The sequence below is a fragment of the Lontra canadensis genome, unplaced genomic scaffold (assembly GCF_010015895.1).
Source record: "Lontra canadensis isolate GAN:19392208 unplaced genomic scaffold, GSC_riverotter_1.0 scaffold700, whole genome shotgun sequence".
NCBI classification, from domain to species: Eukaryota; Metazoa; Chordata; class Mammalia; order Carnivora; family Mustelidae; genus Lontra; species Lontra canadensis.
In genome coordinates, this window is record NW_022631684.1 from 25,248 (window position 1) to 35,493 (window position 10,246).

Genomic DNA, 10,246 nt, shown 5'->3' on the forward strand with positions numbered 1-10,246 from the left:
CAAATAAATGCCTCTTTAACTTTTAACCTTATGTTTTACATGTCTTTTCTTGTGAGTTGGCTCAAACTCCTCACTTCCTTTATTCCTTAATTTTTTTCCCTTAGCCTTTTATTCTGTGTGGGAATTCTGGTCAAATCAATATAGATTAGCCTCACATATTTTTTTCCACATAAGGAAGCATTTATTTGATGTTTAACATGAAGTCATGTTATACAAATAAATACTATGTTTATACAAATGAAATTTGTAAATAAATCTACATCAAGTCATCACACAGCAGAAGACAAAGTAAAAACAGAGAAGACTAATTGGTGGCCATATACAGTTGGACACAGTTGTGTCTTGTACACTAGAAAGTCTTTTACAAAATAATCATCTTAGATCAACAGAAGACCAATCTTCAGTGTCATCCTGCAAGATGGGTTACTTTTAGCAGTCTCCTCCACAGGACAGCATTTTCTGGTGTATGCCTTCCGCTCTGCCTGCAACATGTGACTCCCAGACATAGATGTGGTCAGGGTGACACACAGCCTGCAGTAAAGTTCCACTGTTTTCACCAACATCCTCCTATGTCTGGCACTTATTTTGGTGACTGCCAACCCCTCGAAAGGCCTTGCCATAAGTGCTCTGTTGGCCACTGTGGTCTGCATATCCCTGTCCACATCCATAGTTCCCATAGTTATACCCATGATATTCATTGCCATGATAGTCCCTATAGCTTTGCTCCCCACCATAGGCACTATTGTAATTTCCATATCCTTGATCATAATAGTTATTAAATCCTTGGTTCCAGTTTTGGTCCTAATTTCGTCCACAACCCCTACTACCATCTGGTCCACCAGCTGTGGCACCTCTTCCTCCTTTTCATTGTTGCTTTTGCTGCCTATATACCTCTTTGGGTTGTGCAACTTGGTTTCACACTTCCCAGAACCAGTTTGGTGATAACCTGCTCTCTAACAATTTCTTTACTGGTTCTTCATCTGTTTAGTGATGAAACAAAATCCTCTTCTTTCCTTTTTCTTTCTTTCTTTTCTTTTCTTTCTTTCTTTTTTTTTTTCTTTCTTTCTTTCTTTTTTTTTTTTTATCATGGGAAGTTCAATATTTTCAATCTCCTGAAAAGGCTCCAAAATATTCTTTAATTTGTTCTTCAGAGGTATTTGGGCTCAAAATCCACCCATAAAACCCTATTTGGGGGTTCTTTTCCTTTTAAAGCTTTGGCCCTTTTGGGGTCTATCAATTTGCCATACAGTTTGTGTTCTTTCAATTCCAAAACCCATCACCCTGCTGACTTTTGCCTGCATTGATCTTGGATCCCTCTGCGAATTCCTCTATGTTGCTATACTTGTTTGTGTCTGTGGTGGCAGAGTTATAAATGGGAGGGTGGGAGTGGGGGCTGGGATGCTTTTGGAGTGCAATCCAGTCCTGGCAGCAGTGGTGGTAGAGCATTGTGTGGATCTGGATTCAAATGTGAGCAAATGAGCTAGGCTCTCATATTAATTCTCTTTTTTCAATGACCTTCTTCTCACTGCCACCTTGTACCTTACCACTTCATGCTTAGTCTTCCATCTAATCTAACTCCTTTCAGTATCTCCCCATCCATATTCTTCTGTGACAGTGGAATACTTTTATTTTTTTTTTGTAAGGCTTCAGGCTGGGTGAGGAGCACAGCATGGGGCTTGAACTCCTGACCCTGAGATCAAGACCAGAGCTGAGACCAAGAGTCAGATGCTTAACCTACTGAGCCACCCAGGCATTCCTACTTTTAATCTCAAGCAACAGAAAATTCAAGACAGATTTAAGCAATGAAAGTGATGTATTGGCTAATAAAACTAAAAAGACAAGGTAGGAGTCCAACCATGTCATCAAAGACCTGGTTTCTTTACCTTTCTCTGTTCTGCCTTCAGTTTTGTTAGCATGGTTCCAAACTTGGTTTTTCTTAAAAAAAAAAAAAAAAAAAAAAAAACAAACAAACAAAAAAAAAACAAGCAAAACAAAAAAACCCCAAACAAATCAAATCCAGAAATCCAAGCATTATGTCTCTATACCACCTTGCCCAGAAAGGAAGAGAGTGACCTTTTCTTGGTTCTTTCAGAGAAGTGAGAAGGCTGCTTTTCTAGAAATCCCTTTACTGTAAAAGATACATTGCATGTTACTGGGAGAATTTAGTTCATAGTCCTTCCTGAACCACCCTCCATGCCCCAGAAATGGCATGCACTATGTGGCTTAGGTGTGGGTTCCATGAACTGACCCTTGCGGAATGGGGAATGGGATGACCTGATCAGTTTAAACCAATCTGAGACCATTCCTAGAGCTAGAAGTTCAACTGGCTTCTCCCTAAACATGTGAGAGAAGATAACATTTAACTGAAAGTATGGAAACTATGAGGAAGGAGGATGGGGGAAATGGATGCTAAGTGACAAAGAAATGCTCCCTGCTCTTGCACTTCAGAAATGTGTAAAACACCATTTTTATTTTATTGCTCTGCTGCTGTAATCCAGGGACCAAAATCTGGCCTGCCACCTGTTTTTAGAAATAAAGCTTGTTGAAATACAGCCACAGTCATTTAAAAAGTATTATCTATGGCTGCTTTCAGACTATTGTGGAAGAGTTGAGTAGTTTTAACAGAGACCATATGACCTGCAGAACCTGAAATATTTATTATTTGGCCTTTTCAGGAAAAGTTTGCCGACCCCTGGCCTAGAAGATTAAATCTAAATCCTGGATTTCGAAGCCCTCTATCATCTATCCTCACTTTACTGATCTAATTTAATTGGCATTATGCACTGTATACAAACTCTCTAATCCAATCAGATTTTTTATTCACCCACTTCAAACACTGCAATTCAACCTCTGCTTTTTTTTATTTGTTCATGCTTTATCCAACCTGAAACGCTCTTCTTCAATCTTAACATATCTTTGAAGGCCCATCTCAAGTGTATGAAGTTTTCCATGTTACCTCTACCCACTCCGGAGCCTTTTTTCCTATATGTATTATTTCTGTCACACTATAGTGCATTTTGGTCTACATATGTTTTATAAATATATGTATATGTCTTATCCGCCCAATCAAATGTAATACTCCTGGATATGAGAGTCTTGGTAATACAATATTATTTTTGTACCCCTTACAGAATTTCAAGCAATGCTGGACCAGAAGGCACTTAAGTAGGCACTTACTAGTCCTGTTATACTACCTCATAACCAGAATTAATCCACTTCTTTGCACCCCACAATAATACCCTAATCCAAGCTCTGCCTACCTCCATCCAGCCTAATGCTATAGTCTCCCAAGCGGCTCTTGCTTCTTCTGGCCCACATAGTGAAGACACTGACTTTATTTTTTTTTTTTTTTTAAGATTTTATTTATTTATTTGACAGACAGAGATCACAAGTAGGCAGAGAGACAGGCAGAGAGAGAGGGGGAAGCAGGCTCCCCACCGAGCAGAGAGCCCGATGTGGGGTTCAATTCCAGGACCCTGGGATCATGACCTGAGCCGAAGGCAGAGGCTTTAACCTGCTGAGCCACCCAGGTGCCCCAAGACACTGACTTTAAATGTTGAAATCAAGTGATGTTATTCTCCTGCTTAAACTCTTATGCCTGCATGACGTATCTCAGAATAAAAGTTGTGATCTGCCTCTGCCTAAATCTCCCCATCCAACCCCTCTCACTTGGCAGTGATCACTCAGCTCCCATTTCTCTCAGGACCTCTGCCTGGAATAGTTTCCCTCCCTCCCAGGTCACAAATGTCTGGTTTCTCATACTTCTGCTCCTAGTTCTCTGTTCCTTTGCCTGACTACCCAGTCTATACTGCCTCTTGCCTCCTGTATGTCACTTTGGATCACATCATCTAATTTTGCCTTCTTCATAGCCCTAACTCAACAGACTATGTCTTGTTTATTTAACTGTTTCCCCTCTAAATGCAACTTCTGTTGAGTTTACCTAATTTGTTCACCACTGTATTTCTAGCCCCTAGAGCAATGCCCAGTGCAGAAGATGTATTCAGTAGCTCTTTGTGGAATAAATAAACAAAACCATCCATAGATTTATTTCCTTTTGAAATAGCAAAGGAGAACTTTTATTCATTCCCATAAAAATGCATTTACTAACCACCTTCTTTCATGGTATTACCACTTAGGGTTTTGTACAAAGAAACTGTTCTTAGGGGTTATGTGAGTTTCCCAGGGCTGCCCTAATAAATTACCACAAACCTAATGGTTTAAAACAACAGAAATGTATTCTTTCACTATTTGGGAGGCCAGAAGTCCAAAATCAAAGTGTTGGCAGAGTTGATTCCTTCTGGAAGCTCTGAAGGAGAAACCATCCATGCCTGTCTCCTAGCTTCTGGTGGTTGCTTAATCCTTGACATTCTGTAACTTGCAGATCCAGCACTCCAGTCTCTGCTTCCATCTTCACATCCCTTTCTTCTCCCACAGAGAAGGTGTGTTTTCTTCTGCCTCTTATATGGACATTCTCACTGGATTTAGGGGCCGCTCCAATCCAGGAAGAGTTCATCTTGATTCTCAACTACTTACATCTGCAGTGATCCTGTTTCCAAATAAGGTCACATTCTGAGGTTCAGCATGGACGTGAATTTGGGAGGGACACTATTCATCAGGGCTTTATAGTACAATACAGAAACTAATAGTCTACTCTTGTAGTTTAGTGCACACAGGTTGCTTTTTGGTAACCGGCAATCACCTCCCTTACCAGGAATAGCCCAGTTTCCTATTGGGGAACTTTTTCTCTCCCTCTATTGGCAGTTTGGTAGGAACATAAATTAATATTTCTCATCTCATTGCAACTAAAGAGCCACATGTGACAGACAAAAGGGAAGACAGCTAGATTCTTGAGATGTCTTATTTTTTCAAGTTTGTATTTCTTTATATTTTCATAACTTTTCAAGATATGGTTTTACTCCATAGTAAGTTTCCTTTGATTTTAGCACTAGAAATCTGTGAATGCCCAGAGCACATTAAGCAATCTGGACTCTTGGAACTTTTTTTTTTTTTTCTAAGATTTTATTTATTTGAGAGAGAGACAATCAGAGAGAGCAAGAGCAGGAGCAGCAGGAGGAGCAGAAGGAAAGGGAGAAGCAGACTCCCCACTGAGCAGGGAGCTGGCCACAGGGTTCAATCCCAGGATCCTGGGATCATGACCTGAGTTGAAGGCAGACGCTTTACCAGCTGAGCCACCCAGGTTCCCCTGGGCTTTTGGAACTTTTAATCTTGAGTAGAGGTACACAGGGATGGAAAGTAAAGGGAGTGCATATATTGGAACAGCAGCACCTTGAAAAGATCTGGAAATTGTTCTTGTTGCCTGGACTCCAAGAGCTGTTCTCATTCTTGTCTTGTGTCCAACACTGGCCCTCCAGCCTCCCATCTATCCTGTGAGCTCCTAGCTAGCACTCTGTTAAAGTCCCTTTTCGCTTAAGTTAGCCAGAAACCATTCCTATCATTACTAACCAAAGGAAATCAATTGTTATGCTGAGATACTGAGATTTTTTCAGTACTGGTGCAATTTTGCATATTTAGCTCTGAGTTCTGACATGCTGAGTTTACTACTACATGAGATACTACCTTCAAAATGTCAATTTCTTTCCAGCCCTACAAATTAGTGCGATTAAAAAGACAGCATATTAGCATTTTTATTAACTTATTTATAACCCATCTTGTTCCAAAAGGACTTTATTGTGTTAAATTATCCTACAAAGGTAAAGCAAGAAAAAAAAATACATTCAAAATAAGTGAAAATGAGACAAAGGGGAATAAGGGTAGAAAAGTGAGATGGAGCCATGAGTGAACTTAATCCATGAAATGGTTACTGTGAACGCCCAGACAATAGGTAGAGGAAAGAGGCAATAATATTACAGGGTCTACAGGCTACGGTTGCCATGGTATTTGGGTGATAATATTTTCTACTTGAAATAATGCCTTCTCAACCTGCATTTCAGTTAAAAGAGCTTGCAGTCTCTCCATAGTAAAGTGGGGTCATGAGATAATTAAGCAACTTGCCAAATAGGACTGCCTAACCAAATGCCAGAAAACAGAATACACTTGCTCGAAGTCATTATGTTATCACTTTAAGGATCGTAAAAATATGCTGAGACATCTGCTTTCCATTTCTTTTTTCTTTTGTTAATACTGCTCAGAATAATTTAAGCTGTAGTGTCTTTTTAAAAATTAATAATTTATTTTGCTTTACACAATATTGGGCCTTTATTTTATAAAATAGGTTTTTTTTTTTTTTTACAAGTTGAAATGTTTAGGTTTAAAAAAAAAATTTTTTTTAAACTAAGGTCTAGACCCAATGTGGGTCTTCAACTCATGACCCCAAGATCAAAAATTACACGGTCAGGGCACTTGGGTGTCTCAGTTTGGTTAAGTGTCTGCCTTCAGGTCAGGTCATGATCCTGGGGTCTTGGGATGAAGTCCCACATTGGGCTCCCTGCTCTGCAGGGAGTCTGCTTATCCTCTTTCCTTTGCTCCTCCCTCCTGCTTGTGCATTCTCTCTCTCTCAAATACATAAATAAAAATATTAAAAAAAAAATAAGGGCATCTGGGTGGCTCAGTCATTAAGCGTCTGCCTTTGTTTCTGGTCATGATGTGGGGGGAAGGGGGGCCCTGGGATCAAGTCCATATTGCACTCCTTGCTCAGTGGGGAGCCTGCTTCTCCCTTTCCCACTCCCCCTGCTTGCGTTCCCTCTCTCACTGTCTCTTTCTGTCAAGTGAATGAATAAAATCTTAAATAAATAAATAAAGAGTCTCTTAAAAAAAAAAAAAAGAATTACATGGTATACCAACTGAGCCAGCCAGGCACCCCCCAAATTGAAATGTTTTAAATAGAATAGAGGAATTGGTTATTTAAAAGAACATATAGTCAATCTTTCTGCAAATCAATCATTACTTTTTTATTTATTATTTTAGTGATGTGAAGTTTTCACATGTTATAGAAATGTTGGTTCCCCTCTTAGAGTTTTTATAGGGAAGTGCAGCCTAGATTTTAAATGCAAACACTGCATAAAGATATTACTCATACATAGTAACATAGTAAACACAATCACAAGATACTGATCTTCATTATTGTAATGAAGATTTTTCCGTTTTAATATTTATTGCCTTTTTCCCCCCACCAACCGTTTTCCACAAAGAATCTGAGGTAACTATTGAATACATCACAAGTGCCACCTAGTGCTTTCTTTGAAAATAACTTTTTTTTTTTTTTAATTTTGAGAAACAAGACAAAACAAGATGTAGAAGGCCTGAACTCTCAGAACAGAGTTTGTTTAAATAGCCCTCCTTTCTAAAAAAAAAAGTCTCCTTGTTTTCAATCAAAAAAGGCTTTGAAAGAAGAATTCGGAAATGAGTTTCTTTGATAGTAATCAGATCACCCAATACTGCTTGGTTTTAATTTTGCATAAATATAGATGGAATTAAGTAAAAGATGCTAAAGAAGGGGGAAATGAAGGCATTTCATTAAGAAGTAGCAGCAATATTTTCAAAAAGTATTTTCATTCAGTTCCCAGTGGGAGCTGACATCCCACCGAAGCTCTAATTCCATCATCATTATTTTATACCCCAAGGCACTCTTATCTCCAATGTCCCTATGCTTAAGGCATTGAAACTTTGGCATCATAGCACCACCACCAGCCACAGTCACCATCACAGGCAGTAGCTGAGGGACCATTGTTGTAGGACCCAGTGCTGGTGTCAAGAAAACAAACACAGGCTTTAATCTCCACCATCAAGGAGACTAATATTAACTTAGAGATAGGAAGAGAAATAGAAAGAAAAGAAGGAAAAGTGTGTGTGTGTGTGTGTGTGTGTGTGTGTGTAGTAATGAAACAGCAGTACTGATGAAAAGCTATCACCATTTTTCCAGTTCCCTCACAGACCATCCCCACCCTCAGATGCTTTTCTGTTCTCTTTTCCTTCTCTATTGTCTGTTTATTCCTTCACTTCATGTCTGGAAAATTGCAACAGACTTATCCTTCAGTTTCCTGCCTCGCCTACTGCCAGGCTAACATTACTAAAATGCTGCCTTTAACTCTTCGTTCTTTTCCTTAAGAACTAATTACGGCTGTCTGTGCTCACCAGACCATGGGCTTAAATCTCTGAGCCTAGCTTTGAAGGCCTTCTGTAATTTATATGTACTTTATTTGTTGGGTATATACCCCAACTCTAAATTTTCATCCCAAAGGGCAGATCTCTGTTTACTTTGGAATCAAAGGTCAGGCTGTACTTTCATTTCCTTTTTTGAATTGTATGGCTTTTTTCTCTGGTATTTCTACCCCCCCCCCCCCGCCTTTTTTTCTTTTTTAGTCTCTTGTATCATTTCCCTTTATGATATTAGTTACCCTATCACTTATGATCATTCCTATCCTCCACACACCATTTTTCCCTGATGGCCTCTCTCATGGGCATGGGCATCACATTCTCCTCCAATATCTCCTGATTGTGCTTTCATTTTTTTTTTTTTTAAGATTTTATTTATTTATTTGCCAGAAAGAGAGAGAGCATGAGTGAACGCACAAGCAGAGGGCAGCAGGCTGAGGGAGAAGCAGGCTCCCTGCTGAACAAGGAGCTCACGTGATGTGGGATTCAATCCCAGGACCCTGGGATCATGACCTGAGCCCAAGGCAGATGTTTGACCCACTAAGCCATCTAAGGCATCCCAATGACTGCTTTCATCTTGCTCCCCAGCAAGTTGCATTGGAACTTCCCTTTCTTGCTCTTTGGTTTTATTTCTCTGTTTCCTGGGTCACTGATCTTCCCCTTTCTTTTCTCCTTGTTTTGCTGCAGAATATTTTCAAGCAGTTTTCCAAAAATGAGCACATAACAAGGAAATGTTCCAAATGTCTGAAAATGTCTTTTTTCCATCTTCACACATAATTCTGTTTGGCTAGGTACAATATTCTGGTTTATAACCATGTTAAAAATAAAAGTTGTGGGGGCACCTGGGTGGCTCAGTAGGTTAAGCCTCTGCCTTTGGCTCAGGTCATGATCCCAGGGTCCTGGGATAGAGCCCCACATCAGGCTCTCTACTTGGCAGGGAGCCTGCTTCCTCCTCTCTCTCTCTCTCTCTCTGCCTGATTCTCTGTCTACTTGTGATCTCTGTCTGCCAAATAAATAAAGAAAATCTTTAAAAAATAAAAAAATAAAAGTTGCGTTTTAGTACCTGGGTTGCTGAAGAGAAGTCTGTTATCAGTTTGACTCTTGTTCTTTTGTGATGTGGAAGATAAATAGTTCCTATTTCACTAGTATCAAGTCAAATCCTAACAACCCATTTTTCCATAGTGAAATAAACTAAATCACACAGGTCTGCATTTTGCTTTTAATGCTAACTAATGAAATTTCAGAGCCTAGCTCTGGAAATACAGAACTTCACAAATTTTTTAAAAACTCTAACAAGAGATGAAAAGATATTTCCTTTCTACTGCAGCAAAGGGAGAGATGACCTTCCTCATGTTAAAACTTGGTCAAAGGATCCAGTGAGATACGATATTAAATGTGAACTCTCACAAGGACATCAGTCTTGTTTCCTATGTAATATGAATCTTGCACAAATATTCACAATTGCTAGAGCCCATTCTGTCCTCTTTACTACAAATCTATTGTTGGAATTATCATTTGAACAAAGGAGTCTTGTAGATACTAGACATTTTAGAAATTGTTGCCATGTTATGTGAACATAACTTTTAATGACACTTGTAATTCTGTCTTACTTGTTAAGACTTGTTAAGATGGTCTTATTTGTTGCCCTGGTGCTAATGTTCTAGTCAATGCTTATGTTCCCAAGTGGTATAAATGTTGTCATAATTATTCTGTCAAATCAGAAGAAGATCCTTGGCTCTCTGCTCTTCCTGTTTGCATAGTGGAAAAAGAAAAGTCTACTGTGCTAGAACGCTCCATGTAACAAAGTTTGGTTTCATTTACATTTCCACATGGATATCCAGTTGCTTCAGCACCATGGACCAAAGTGACAATTTCTCAAACCAATAGTAGTTGGTTTTATAAGATATTTCATTTCTAATACTTGAGGGCTATTCAAAATATGTGGCCTTTTCAGTAATTTGCAACACTAACATGTATCATTTCAATGAGCTTCAGGAACTTTGGGAGGGGAGAAGAATATCTGATAGCTGTATAAAAAGGCAAAGTGGCTGTTCCTTTGATTAAAAATATCTTACTTCCCCCCTCCAGACACACATCAAGGTCCAGGAGGACCATGTCCCAGAATATTCTTCCA

General features: G+C 39.2%; 1 pseudogene; it reads right to left on the reverse strand.

Moving 5' to 3' along the window:
- Window positions 1-315: 315 nt before the first annotated feature.
- On the reverse strand, window positions 316-1,446 carry LOC116863201 (annotated as a pseudogene).
- Between the last annotated feature and the right edge of the window lie 8,800 nt (window positions 1,447-10,246).